General features: G+C 40.1%; 1 long non-coding RNA gene across 1 annotated transcript; it reads right to left on the bottom strand.

Annotated features, from left to right (window-relative positions):
• Positions 1 to 9,386: 9,386 nt before the first annotated feature.
• LOC142600142 (uncharacterized) lies at positions 9,387 to 14,972 on the bottom strand. Its single transcript, XR_012833599.1, has 4 exons — positions 14,887 to 14,972; positions 13,925 to 14,068; positions 11,782 to 11,899; positions 9,387 to 9,882 (listed from the first exon to the last, which is right to left on the bottom strand). It is a non-coding gene; the product is annotated as an uncharacterized LOC142600142 (long non-coding RNA).
• Between the last annotated feature and the right edge of the window lie 206 nt (positions 14,973 to 15,178).

Here is a 15,178-nt window from a genome sequence, read left to right as displayed (position 1 = left end):
ACCATTCCTCTGTGCCCCCATATGGCTTAATGCATAGTAGTATAAGAGAGCTAGTCAAAACATTTTTGGGGAGTCCCTTCTTTGCATTGCCTTCCTTGCACATATCTGTGTAGTCCCATGCAGTAATCCATATTTTATTTTGGGATGTGTAGGAAGTATCTATAGGCAAATAGCAAATAACCACTATCATCATTGTCTTTGTGGATATCAGTGTTGTGTAGGTGAACCAGGAGAGAAAGCTTATTGTAAAGTGACTGGGCTTCCTTTCAAATTGAGTAAAGGCTATGTTGAAACATCACACAATTGAGAACATTTGCGGGGATGATTACCTCTTCACTTCACAGTACTCAATATACTGCTCACTTCTGGAGCTACTTTCTGGGGGAATAGTACCAAGTGGAGGAAATCTCCTGTGGCATAGACACGATTGTTGATGCAAAATGAGTAATTAGTAAATATCTGTCGGTTGGTGTTGGAAACAGAGATGTGCAAGAAATGAACCTTGAACACAAACAAAATTAAGTTTGGTTAACATCCGTTCTACCCATGGGGTGATTCACGGTTGTCTTGTGTCTGCAGAATTTTCATCAACACTGGAAATTTTGCCAAAACTGAGATGATGTCAGGACCTTGGCAGAAATCTGTTATTTGCTCATGCATTTGAGTCTGGACAACAGTTTCTCCTTTGGTCACAAAACATTTTCTAATTCATCTATTACCTCTGGACTCTTACAGATTTCAGGAAAGTTCTGACACAAATTTGGATGTGGAAATGAGATCTTAATGACAGACATACATACTTCTGTGAAGACTTACAATGCAACCTTGGCTTTCAGTTCTCTGTTCTAGGAGGAGTTTTGATTAAACTTCAGATGTGAGTGTCACAGTTTAGGGCCATTTATAAAATCTGTGAGTCTTGCAACTGGCTCTGAACATTAGTGTACTTGGGGTGACCCATGACACTCTGTGTGATCTCTAAGTGGCATCTTGGAAGAACAGGTTTTGTTCTTCTTTTTGTCCCTATAGATCCTTAAAAATATGCAAATCTATGTGATCTGCTTCTCATACAAAGAGTTGCAAATTCAGCTACGGATCAAAGATTAGAGCATATGCCTATTATTGCGGCTGCCAGTTAACCAATCCAAATGTTTAACTCTTTAAAGAAATAGAGGGTCAGCAGCTTTCTGAATAATTGTTTCCAGACAGTCTTCTGTTGGTTGGCTTTCTATATCACATTCAACTTCAATTGCTGCTGTAATTTATCTCCACTCCACAGACTCTAACTTTACTAAATTCACATGTTAGTACTTGAGTCACTTATACTTAGACAAATCCAGAGCATGCTCCATGACCATTGGTTATTTTTTACAGTGCCTCACAGGTTAAATGAGAAAAACCACTGCCATCCTGACACCTGCCTCTGGCCTTTTGTTGTTCTAGGAAGTGCAGAGAGGAGGAAAGAGGGCCAAAAATGACTCAAAAATAAACCAAGTCAGGATGTGTACTAACCTTTTTGTAAGCTTATCTTCACTTGGGTGTTGACAGCCGGAACTGGGGGGGTGTTTTGTTGACAGCAATGATTGCCAGCATAGTGCCACATTGTGAGAGTATGCTTTTTCACTGGGTCGCACTTCCTTGTCTTTCGGTCTTGCCTTGTCTTCATGAATAAAAGCACATTAGAGGTACTCTGATCATGTCCTTTGTCCCACTCCAGTGGGTACCACCTCACCCTCAAGCCTCCCAGGGAAGGGACCTTGTGTTGGGGTCAGCAGAACCAGCCACACCTTCAGGGGATCCTCCCGAAGAGTCACCGACCGCTGTCTGCTGCACGATCTTGTGCTGTGTCGCTCTGCTTCACCAACCTCCTCCTATCTTGGTGCAGTTTTAAACCAACCAGTCGTTACCTAAAACGATGGCAAAAATGGTGTAGGGATTTTACTTTTAGGTGATGTTAAACTGAAAAATAAAACACATTGCATCTCTGTTCATATTCCAGTTGTGTTCTGGGCTATTCAATGCCAGTGGACTCTACTTCATCAAATGACCAAGCCTCAATTTAAACATTTTCTTCAACAGGCACTTGATTTTGATGAAGAGAGCAATGTTTGAGTTCAAACTAAAAAGGGCTGAGGAGATGAAATGGTTAAGGATACACTCTAGACCCTTAGCCTCTCTTCAGAAGGAATGATAAACACCTCTTTTTGGCCAAGTCTACTTTCCTACACCTTTCTGAGGAGAAGTAATGGAGAGTGCTATTTATTATGTGTTAGGATGAAGGTAGGGAATGTTTTCCACCATTTAAAAAAATAAAATCCAGAATTTATGGGAGTTTGAAAAGCAATTTCCTTTTAAGGTGCAAATTCCTAATTTGCCACATAAAAGTACAGGAATTAAGTGCTAAATCCTTCTTTGCCAGTGAGACCTGTGAAAGGAGGTATGAAAAAAGAGTTACTGTTAGATTTCTATTCATGTCTCCTGAAAGCCAATGTATGCAAAAGTGCACTGAAACAGCCCTGATTTTTTTCAAAGCCTTCCTGCCGCTCTGACTGACTTTTAAAAAATGAACCCTTGTCCAGTTTTATTTGTGTGGTGGGTTCTGATTTTGTTCTGCCTGTACTGTATCACTTTTCTCTCCTCACCATTAATCTTCCATGAATGTTCCCTAGGGCACAGTTCTCCCTTTTCTGCATGGAGAGTTTCTATTGAAATTAATGGACATTCTTCTCGTGGGTGGAGGGAAGAATACACCCTTATATCAGCCCTGCTGCAAAAGAAGATTATTCATTGAAAGGAAACGTTAGTCTCACTCCTGAAAGCCCAAGGTCTAGTCAGGCAGATTATAGTGGGAGATCCCAACAGGAGGTCTAGTACAGAAGCGAGAACTACTTGTGCAACATGAAAACAAAAGCCAGAACAGAAGACTTTTAAAATGTTGGAACAAAACCCCGTGGAAAGTCAGTGGCTGTACTCTCTGATGAAGTGTACTGTCCCAAACCTAGTTGTAGGGCAGATCCACGCAGTGCAATTTGGTGCGCTGAAGATATCTGTAAGTGACCTGTAGAACCAGGCGTGGACATGAGAACAGCACGGTGCCCAGCCTAATCTGATCTGCAAAGAGGTGCTGCAGGTTGGCCGGGGGTGCTGGGCCACACAAATAAGGGTATATTGTGCAGATGTATCACCTCATTTGGAACTTGGGCTTGGGAACTCGAGCATCTTTAACGCAGTTGGGTATTGCACAATGTAGACATGCTAATAAGTCTCATTCCCCTTAGAGGCTTAAATGGAAAAGTCTTATGTTCCTTCACAGAGAACCCTTTAATGAATTAAAGAGGGTGTTGACAACCTTGAAGCGGAACTGCATAAATTCTCATAGGAAGGATAGTAGCTGCAATGTGAGGTATTGAAGCAGGCGGATGACCTTATAAAATATACTACAGTATCTAAGTTTAGTAACACAAACACCCTATATTTAAGTAGGCTATGGAAAGGTAAATACACTCCAGGAATGGCCTCAAGCAGTTTATGTTACAGTAATGCCACTGACACATTTTGGATAGATCATTACTGTAGATCCTATAATCTAAGGCTAGGAGATAGAATTTAATATGCATAGAAGAAAGTTAAAGAGGATAAAAAGCCCTCTTTCCTCAAATGTATTTTCAAGAATGAACATCTCCTCCACTTTGTACTCCAGAGAAAAAAACCCGAACTTGTCTAAGGAAGTCTTACATGGATGTGCTAGGCTAGTCCAATATTTTTAATTCTTTGGGATATTTAGTAGTGGAGTCCTACTTGCAAGGATGACTCCTTCCACTGTGCCTGTTTGTTTCCTGTGATGCCTTGTTCCATGCAGTGCTGGAAAGGGTGTTAAAAGTTGGAGAACCACAGTGGTGGACAAATAAGGATTTCTTGTGTGTTTACAGTTTGTGAAGCCTTAATTGTTGTATAATTAACATGCCAGTTATGTTTGGATTTTCAGTTTCAGCAACCAATGTGGTTTTAATGTTTAAATTAGATTGGAGCATCTCTGGCAAAGCTCTGCTATTCGTATGTGCATATTTGTATTTTGATTGAAGATTATATACATATCTATCAAGATGATTACTTTCAACAGTGCTCTATCTGCTCCTTCCACCAAACCTGGAGCGCTTGCTTTAAGATTAGCCTTGTCAAATTTACTTAAAGTGACCAGGCAAATACATACAACTAATTTTGTTATAGGCAAAATTAACTAATGCTCTTTTTCATGGTGAGATGCTGTAATGATTTTATATAGCAGTCAAACTATTTAAATACTAATGCTGCCTTCATGCTGTAATCACCATTCCAGTCAGATGTCATTTTTAGTAGCCCATAGGGAATTCCATCCCTTAATTATTCTTCAATACACAAACCAAGCATTCTTTAATTGGTGTAAATTGAACAGTGTTCCAATGCAAACAAGGAGAGGACAAACTAATCAATGATTCTGTGCATGTCTATTGGAAAGCTATTGCCATTAGATCAAGTAACAAATCCTCGACTCCATTAGCTTCAGAGAAAGGATGGGGGAAAAAATACTGCTAATGCTGCCGCTTGTTATCAATCAGGAGTAGAAAGCATGTAGCAAATCCTATAGCAGAACTCCAGGTTTTCTTGAAAGTACTCATGGAAATTTAAAATAGGAAGATCTTCTGACTTCAGAATCCCCAGTCATATGTCTTTGATGGGAGTTTGTCTGGAAACAATGTGTTTTTGTTCTCTGCTGCCTCTAGTCATGTGGCCTGTTTTTTATTTTTCACTTTTAAATAAATGACTCTTGAATGATAACATAACTTTTTTCCACTTGTCAGGAAATTTTTGGTGAATTTTCTTGCTTTCGTAGGCTATGCTCTATATATTCATATGTATTCACTACTTCAGTGCAACATAAATTGGGTGGCTCTCCCATATTTTTTTTAAATACGATCTGAAATAAAGGTGCTGTATTTAAGAAACAGATGAAAAATCTGTCTCATAAATGTGTCATACTCACTTTTCATTCTTGTCTCTTTTTATCAATTCTCTAAAACTGATTATTTATCACTGGAGAGGGAAGGAAAAAAAAAGTAAAAAGCCCATTACAAACCTCTGGCCCAGATCTGCCAGTCTTACAGTTTTAGTTAGTGTGGAAAGTGAAACTCTTCTGGAAAGAAATATACTGGCTATGGATGTTCACTTTTTAATCTATTTGTTTTTGATATAATATGCTATTTACTGTTTAAGGACCTTTCATGTTGGTTTAAATTGAAGTTTTTAAAACCAGTTTAGCATAAAAAGCTCTAAGTGACATAAACTGGGTAGACAAATATAGCATCTTCTACAGACAGCCTTTGTTCACCATGTTACAGTTGAAAGAAGCGTAGAGCAGGCTCGGTAGATAACCCACCTTCTTAAAACAAGAGGGCTTCTAATTTCCACACGTCCTAATCACAGTCACATTACTTAGCTCTCTGTACCAGACCCCTCAGGGCTGGCTCTAGGTTTTGCTGTGAAGTCACATGTGTGGGGCCTGAGGCACTTTTCCACGATGCCTGCAGCTGGGGAGTGTGAGATTTGGAATTGGCTTCCTTTCTTTCCTTTTGCTGGTTGGGATTCTCTAACTGCCTCAGTTGTCATGGGTGGGCTGGCTTGGGCGGTAAGGAAGAGAGCCGCACTGAGGTAATCGCTCTCAAGGTTTCATACTTATTTGTCTGCTATGAGGATGAAGATGCTGCAATATTTGTTTTCTGAGGGAAAGGGAGCAGCTCCCCTTGTCTCCTTTCCCAAACCAGTGTGCGTGATTTCCAGATAGTGATTTCTCCTCTATTTCCCTGCTCTTCTTTCTTTGTTGATTGGCTCTTGTGTGTGGTTACACTATTCCTCAGCAAAACAAAGCATCCCATCTGATTTAAAGCATAATTCTCTCTCTGTTACTCTTCAGCATCTTCAGTGATAAAAGTATAAAAGTGGTGCTGATGCCAGCAAGTGGTTATGACACTTACAGTGGGGTTTTTGGAGTGCTGAAGGGGCTTTTCAAGAGTGATAAGCTACCCCTTTGCTCCTCACTCTGCTGAGAGCATGTTCGGAAAGCTGGGGGTCCTTTGGATCTGGGTCTGCTTTTGGACCCTGAAATAAAGGAATACCAAGTGCCTGGGGTCCAAGCAGCTGGAGGACACCCAAAGAAAGCTTGTGGGGCTGCTGCAGGATGAGGGGTGGGATACATGCCTTGAGATGACACCGGAGAGTCTGTGGAGTCTGCCTCTGCCCTGTTATACAAAATAGAGACCTTCTACGTAGCTATACTATGCCAAAGAGAAAATTTTATCAAAGCAGAGTGTTAGATAAGAGGGTTTTTAAAAAAGTTTATCAAGTCAAACTTTTTTGTAAAGCTTGTGAATTCCACTTATTTAAAAGAAGGCAGTTATTGTACCACTGTTTACGTATACAGGATCAAGTCTCACTGGAGTTGAAACCATGTGAGAAAAGAATTGGGCCAACTTCAAAATAACACTTGGGATAGAAATGACACCAGTGGGAGGATTTAGTGTAACGAGTTTACCTGAAGTTGGAAAAAATCATTTGCAGTCATTTGTCAAATGTGCTTTGGGCCATAAGAAAAGTCTAAGATTTGTCATCTGATATTTATGAAAAACAAAGCAAGGCACTTTAATTTTGGTTTCTTGTTCAAAGAAAAGCCCCAGATTGCCGAGATGGTTTCAGTAAAATCGTTTTTAATCACCTTTATATTCTTAGGCATATCTGGCCTTCAAAGTCCATATTAAAACTCCCCACTGATTTCCTTGGGATTACGCCCTTCAGAGTGGATGACAGGAGGAACAAATACTTGGCAGGCCTACGCCAGTGCCTGGCAGTCCCAAGGGAAATGCCCCTCTGATCCCCACAAGGCAATCCTCAGTCACCATTTTACAGGATAAGGAAAATCCCGCCGTTCCCAAGGATGACAGAAAGAGAGAAAGACAGACTGCGTCAGGCGGGATGTGTCACTCCCTGTTTGAGACAAAGAGAGAATGATAGCACACAAGCATCCAAGAGAAGGGAAGCCAGCAGAAGGCATTTGTAAAGCAGCTAGAATATTTAGTGTTGTTGCTTCAAGGTAAACAGATACAAATGCATTAATAAAATACCTTGAAATGTCCTAATTTTAGAGTGTGACAATATTTTTAAATTCCTTTTAGCTTGGTATGTACTTTAACACTTTTGCTGATGATTCCAGAGATCATTCTGATTTGAAAGTTTTATGTTTTATACAATATGACCTATGAGTCATTTATTAGATTTTTCAAATTTAAGAGTGAAGTGCTCTATTAACATGAATTTAATTTTTTTTCTTTTTTTTTGTCAGATAAACAGATACTACCTGGAAGAAATAATAATTCTCACTTAGACTTGCATTATTGCGGTTGTATTCTGTGTGTCTTTGCCAAAGTGCTATTATATCAACACTGGGCCAGAATCTGAGATCACTTTGCCTCATACCCCTCTGCTTGGTAACAGTCATAGTGACTCTGGTCCTAAAAGCTGCTGAATAACCCCCAACTTCCATGATGAAGTTTTGACATATTGACTTCCTTTATTTTATAGTATTTAATGCCAGCTTACTGATCACTGAAAGCTTTTATTTATTTATTTATTTATAAATTTTAATGAGCTCACCTTTGGCCATGCACACCATTCTATCTGTCTTGCTTCTGCAGATAAACGCCATCTGCATTGCTCTCACTTATAATGGCAGTTGTGCTGGGCATTCATAGTATGTTTCTTGCCCTAGACTAATTTAGAAGTTTATTTTATCCTACCACAAAAGTAGGAGTTCCATCAGCTTCTTAAAGTCAATTAAAAATATGAGTGCAATAACTGCTAAGGGATTGCTTTCAGCCAGAAACTATATTCACAGTATTTTGGAAAGTAGTTTGCCTATTCTCAAAGGTCTTCAGTGAGAGGGACTCCAAACTCTCCACAGACAATCCCTTCCGCAGCTTCATTGTCTTCACTGTCAGAAAGGTTTTGCCAACGTCCAACTCGAATCACCCTTGTTTCAGTGTAGGGCTGTTACATTCTGTCATTTCACTGTAGACCTGAAACATAAACTCTTCCCTACCTCTTTGCAGAAAGCTTTTTCAAATTTGAACCCTTTGTAGTTTATGTCCACTGATTCTCTTCTTCTCGAGATGAAATCACCCCAGTTCAGGTTTTCTTGCAGGTCACATTTTCCAAACTTCTGATCATTCCCATTCGTCTCCTTTGGACAGTCTTGAAGGCAGCTGCATCTTTCTAGAAATGTGGTGCTTTAACGGGGTCCATGCCAGCGCTCAGCTGAGCAGCACGTACACTGCCTGTATCTTACAAAAAAACTTCTGTCTGCACAGCTCCCAACAGCTTAGCCCTCTCGTATCCAGTTATATTTCTGATTTTCTCTCCCACAGCTCTGGGGAGAAAGGAGATTGTCCCTCATTCAAAATGAAGCTTCAGCCTTGCATTGCCCGCTCCTGCCTGGTGAAACCTTCAGAGGTCTTCAGATGCTGCTTAAGATGGAAAGAGGGTCCTGGGCATAATCCTTCAGACGAGACTGGAAACCAAACTTTGTCTGTGTAGGTGAGACACATAATTTTGACCCCATTTAATTCTCCTTTTCTTTTTTCTTGCAATACAAAAATCTCCTATAAATGCAATGTCTAGATTTCTCTTTTTTTCTGGATTTTTTTTTCTCATGTAATTATTGGCATTAGTATTTTAAGCAAAAGTGATGTAAAAGTACCATTTTGCACCAAACAAAAAATAATCTTGACTTTGAACTTTCTTTATCATTACCTCATCCAAAGTGGCATGCATAGTTAAGCATACAAAATGTGGCTTGTCATGATCCTTTTAAAACTTCATCTTAAGGTCAGTAACAATTTTGTAAAAAAAGCCTTCACCCAATTCTAGAGCGGATGCTCTCCTTCTTGACTTGAATCAATTAAGCAAATAAACTGTTAGGAAATTGTAATATAAGTCTGTCACCTATGTAAATTCATTCAGATTTTATATCAGGCTAGATGGTTGGGTTTGTTTACAGCTGCATATTTTGAGTATTTTCTAAAAAATTACATGATTTTAATCGCAGAAAACTTAGACTTAGACTTAGGGGCCTCACTACCTTAAAGTCAACAGAAAACTCCCTTGAACTTCTCTTGGGAATGGCTGAGCCTTTAATCTGTGTTTGTTTAAGAATAAACTCCCTGAGATAGGCTGGTAGATAGGTTTCTTTGAGCCACACTTGTAGCAATATTAAGCATGTTTTCTTTCTGATATACCCTGGTTTCTTAGACTGCTTAAGCAAGTACTAATGACTTTGCTACCATGGTCTGCTCCTGACCCTCTGGTTTGTCTTTCTGTTCCTAATCCATGAAGGTAGATAAATATTTTGCAGCAGAAGTGTGAAAAAATACATATATTTTAAAATGAGTTGTTCATCATTACTCTGCTGTTTTCTTATTCCATTCAATTCCATCACACATGATCATTTCTGAGCAAACATTTGCAGTCAATATTTGCTAAAAAAGTCCAACTCAACCTAGTAAATAAAGCATTAGAAAACATAATTTTGTTCCTTCACCCAGCTAAATCCATTAAGACTTTAACACAAGTAAAAACTAAAGACAAAGGGAATTTCTTAAAACATGAAGGCCTGTAGCACATTTGCATTTTGAAATTAATTGCTGACCTAATTATTTGTCAGTGGTAGGATAAGTTAATCAAATATAACTTACAGTAAAGCTTCTGAACACCCACAGGATTTTCTTCCCCAGAGTAAATTGTCATAGTGGTCCAGTTTGACAATCCATTCTCACTGTCATCTTGTGACCAAAGGAAGACTATCTGGGAAATGGTACCATATGGAGACACAAGAGAGAATAAAATACTTAGATCTCCTGTACAAAGGCATGATAAGCTAACAGTCACCAGAGGAAGTCAGGAACGACAAAGCTTTGAAAAAAGAAATACCCTGCCTTTCAAATCCATTTAGATATATTTTTATACTCTCTCCAATTTGGACTAAAATACTCTGATATTAGATATGCATATAAAATAGAAAGCAAACCTATTGTGTAATGTTTCATTTCTAGCAGATCTGTGGATCTGCATTTCATGCTTAGCATCAGTTTGATGGAAAAGTCAGTATTTATAGGCAAGACTAGGACCTTTTCTTCTTCATCTTAGGGAAACTGACTGTGTTACCCACAAATAATATGTCGCAACCAACCACTTCATGACCTGAGGCTAAGGATGCACAATTTTATTTCAAAACGCACTCGGAAACAGAATCTGATGAAACTATCAGGTAATGTGACCAATGCATTATTTTCAAAAGGCATATCTAGGCATTTGAGTTAGAAATACCTCATTCCCTAGTAGTATGAACTACTTCATCGCTTCTCTTATTACAGTACTGCCTCTCTCCTGTCATCTGCTGGCAATGGCAACCCACAGTAAAGGATGTTTTTCTGATCATTTTGCACTCATTAAATACAGCTGTCACAATAGCGGATGCGAGAATGCATACAAAACTTTTATGCCACGTCAAAATAAAGCAGAAACATTTTAAAAAGATCTGAAACCTTTGAAGCCTTTTCTTGAGAAATATTGAAATATTGCTTTTTGTTGTTGTTGTTTTCGACAATTGAAATTGTTCCACAGCGACACGCATTAAAACTCACTGCAGAACAAAACATCATCCATCAAAATTAAAGAAAAAGGCAAAAAAATGGGGAAAAAATAAAAAAACCCCAACGTCTCAGAAGCACAAAGTGTTTGGTTTCTGAGAGTCTGAAGTTCTGGTTCATCACCTGATTTCTGGGGCTGAACACACATCGAGTTCCAAAATCTCAAGGGAGCTGACATTTGCTTCTGGACCATGGATGAAATCTGCCCCATAAAGCTTCCAGCTGAGCAAAAACATCTTCTCCAAGTTCCCCATTCTGAGAAACAGCTCCCTTTCAGACTAAGCCACAGTAAATTCTGTAGTTACTTGACATTATTGCCATAAAAAAATATTTAAAAGGGCAGCCTGAATGACCCCAAAGCCATTCTGCAACTGGTGTGAACAGAGAATCCCCTATGAGTAGCATTAGTTAATATTCTTGTCTGTATGCGAGTGTGTTCTGAAGAACTGTAACATCCAAAGTGACCTGTTGAACACTTCAGTCACCCTGAGCTGGAAGAAAACAATAATTTGCACCTATTTGTAACTCCCCATTCAGGATTGCATGATTATTTAAAAAAAAAAAAACAAAACAGTGTTTAACTCTGAAGCATCTCCTTGAGTTGATTACTGTCCTGAAACCATGAAGCAGAGCCCTCTAGCAAAGATGTAGATTTTCAAAGAGACAAATTTTTCAAATGACACCCACCTTGTGGGTAAAATAGCTACTCATGAGAACAAACTCAAGATATTCTGGATGCCTGATCTTAAGCTTTAATCAAGAGACTTCTTCAAAGACTGGACCACACAGGTATAAATCTACTACTTTTATTACTTGCAGTTACTCATCTAGCAAAAATGTCATGAGCTCCATTTCCTTGTTGTAAGTCCTACCTTCTGCCTCTCCTGAAGGTATGGGCTGGGGCCTACAACGTGATTTACTCTTTGTGGGCTTTCCATTCCCTTTTAATTTTTAATTTGCAATTTTTGCATGTGCGAACAAAGGTGGGAGAAAATGTGCAAGTGCATGTGTGTGTATGCGTGTGTGTGTGTCTAAATATACCCTTGCCACATACCTGAAAAGTGCTTCATGCTCACAATCCGATCAGCAGCAGGATGCAGCGGGGATGCTGGGGAAGGAGGCCCTGGAGCACCATGGCTGGGCCGGAGCAGCCCCAAGCTGTCTCAGTCCTCCTGCAAAGTGCAAACACGTGATGGCCAAAGGGAGACAACTTCTAGCATCCCTGCACTTGGCACCCATGCAATGCAAGCTGCCTTCATTATGGGAAGCTAAGCGTGTCTCTGTGAGATATGGTGACATTACAACTGTTGTGTGGAGATACACTCTGCTCTCTCTCTCTCTGACTTTCTTCTTCCTGATACAAGTGTTTCCTGCTCCCTTTACCTCTCTTCTTGGTTACCTTGTCTTTTACCTTTGTTGAAGGCATCTTTCCTGAGATGAAAATAAGAAAAATTTTGTCCCAGGCTTTGCGAAAAGAAAAAAAGACAGCATGAATCTTATTCCAAGAGCATATTCACCTAGAGCAGTTTTTGTTGATGGGTATAGGGAAGATATAGGCACGATAGAATTTGTGGGTGAGAATATTAACACTGGGAAGAACATGGCCGAGCTCTCAGTTACCATTACTGCCTGCCACTACCATTCCTGGCTCAACCTGTCCCAAACTCAGTCCATCTGAGTTCCCAGCTAAGGTCTACTTCCCAGATTGCAGAAAAATTTTGCAGACAGTGCTAGATTCCATAAATCTGAATCTCAGGGCACTATGTAATCCCAGCTATGGCTGTAGGGTCAAGTCACGTCAAGACTTAACTGGATGGGGATAAATCACAGTGGAGTGGCCAGTGGGAGGAAATGCAGCCAGAAGAAACTTCTCAGCACATAGGTTGTAGATGAGTATGAACAGAAATTAAGGTAAAGATGAAGAATTTGGCATGCTGTATAGAGAAGAAAGAAAGAGAGAATTCAGTTAAAGGACACAGGTAGTGAAAGGGAAATAGAAGAACAAAGGGGAAGCAGAAACATGAAAAATATAAGAAAGAAAGAGAAGAATGCAGTAGAGGGAAGGAGAGAAGTTCCTGTGGCAGAAGGAAAAGGAGGGATACAAGAAGGAGAGGAAAAGGAGTGGTAGACAGGTAAAAGGGAAAGAGAAGGTGCTGCCCTTAGTGAAGGACAGTGCATGAAGTGGGAAAAACTTTATGGGAAAAGTTGAGATGAAGGGGAGACAAAAAACACATGAAACATTCATAAGCAACATCCAGTTTCCCTTGCATGCATCCACATCTCCTCAACCTCTCTTTATGCCAGAGCCCTTCTGCTGGCCTTGGCCCAGCTGAGACATGCCCTGGCTGCTCCTGGCCCTCCCTGCTGAGACCTGTCTTCCTCACTACTGCCATCCCATGCCAGGCCAATACACTCGAGTGCCTGGCCAGCTCCTGTCTTATGGCTTTCAAAAGTAATTTTCAGACTGGACCATAATCTTGAAATCTGCCCGACAAGGCAACGTATAATCCCAGCTCTATTTTAAAGGTCAAGTCCTGCAGGTTTTGCTTGGTTTTGACTCATTCAGACCCTCCAGTGATTTCAAAAAGCCATCGACCTAGATAAGGAAGGGCAGAACTGGGGCCACAGTCAGATTTCCAGTATAAAATGTGACTTCATTTTCAGATGGCTTCACTGTACCTGCTTTAAGGTTTCAACTGTTCTATTTCTCTCATTGAAATACATGGAAGGATCTGTACATCAAATACATAAAAGATTTGACTTTTAATTCCTACCATGTATTTTGGTAAGAGGAATTAAATGTCAAAACACAAAAGCAATTATACACTTAATGGTAAAAAACATATAATCAAGTCATTTTTTTTATTTTCAAATTGCGGGGATTGAAATAAAAGGGCAAGAGGGTCTTACTTTGACATTATATGAGATGGAAAGGCACATTTGTATCCTTTTGTACCTTTTACAAAATGAATACGCCTGTAATCAGACCCATTCATTTTGAAAAGGAGATTGTGCTTTAGATCTATGGCATATTTGCGAGGGTGTTGAGAAAGTATCTAAGTAAAATGTGCCATAGGAAATCAACTCTGGGGAAATGCAGTTATTCTTCATGATGATATACAACTAGTTTGGCATAACACTTGGGGTGAAACAAAGCCTGCTGGTACGGGAGAGTCATTGCTGCATATTTTACCCACCATCACTACAGCAAACTAGGCAAATTTTTCAGCTCAGGAAGTCCCTGAGCTGCCAATTGCTGGAGGCTGGAAGAGTGATCTGGGGCACTCTGCTACGAGGTTGCCTTCTTCTCTTTCTCTTCTGTAGCCTGCTGCTGGTGGCCACTGTTGGGATTAAGACAGGTTCTCAGATCTGCCTTTGTCAGGCCATTTTTTATATTCCTCTCCTCTATATACCCAGCAAATCTAAAGAGGGAAGAAAACAAACTCATGTTGGTACTTCTATATTTCTATGATACTAGAAACTAGTGGCCAGTTACTAGTGAATCCGTACAGTCCCTAAAGCAGTGAACCACTGCTCCTGCTGCTAGGCTGGTGGACGCCTCTACCTTACACGTGGGCAGCTAAATAGCAGAGTGCATGGCTCATGTGGCAGTGCGTCCCACAGTGCTTGCGAGCTGCTCCTCCAGACTGGGCACAGGACAGGGTGCACCACAGCTCTCTCTGGCCTGAGTAGGTGGGTCTCCTTCCCAGAGGCTGAGGTTGACTGTTGCACATTTGCAGCCTGATCTGTCATTTCTCTATTGCAAGTCCGTTTGTAGCTGAGACAGACTGAAGGGACAGAAATGGACTTCTATGAGCTTAGTGACCACATAGTCCTGAGATGGCACTTTTCCACTTCTACCGTAGTTTATAGGGGAATAGAAGTCCTACTAGTGATAAATATTGCTACATTACTGTGATACAATTGCTTACATTCAGCGTCAATCTCTGTGAACCATTAGACCAGATTCCTTTTTACTGTCACAAAATCTATGAACATCTCCTACCAGAAACGTTCCAGATGTAAGGTGTGGGATCATTCTTCCATCCCACAGACTAGTTTACCCAGATTGCTCCAAATTCTGGGATCTGATTCCTACTTACAATGATGCTGTATTCCTGAAGCTGTGCAAAAGGACTAAAAAGTAATATGAATGTACCTGTCGTATAGGTAAAGATATATAGCTGAGTGGCTTTGGCAGGAGCTAGAAGAAAGCTCCCAAAGCACAAATCCACAAACACAATTAAAAAAGCCCAGAAATGAAATTCAAGCTGAATTCATTACCTATGAGCCCATAGTTTTGTCATTCTAAATGGGAAATATTTCTGTGGGGTGTGGTGATTCCCTGTATACATAGAGAGTAAAAGCTTAAAGCTTATCCAGGTAGCCAAGTTATGGAAAGATTTCCCTTCAATGGCATTACACCTGTAACCTGTCCCAGACTAAAAGCA

The sequence above is a fragment of the Balearica regulorum genome, chromosome 1 (assembly GCF_011004875.1).
Source record: "Balearica regulorum gibbericeps isolate bBalReg1 chromosome 1, bBalReg1.pri, whole genome shotgun sequence".
NCBI classification, from domain to species: domain Eukaryota; kingdom Metazoa; phylum Chordata; class Aves; order Gruiformes; family Gruidae; genus Balearica; species Balearica regulorum.
Note: the sequence above shows the minus strand (reverse complement) of the source record. Positions and strands in the feature narration are given on the sequence as shown.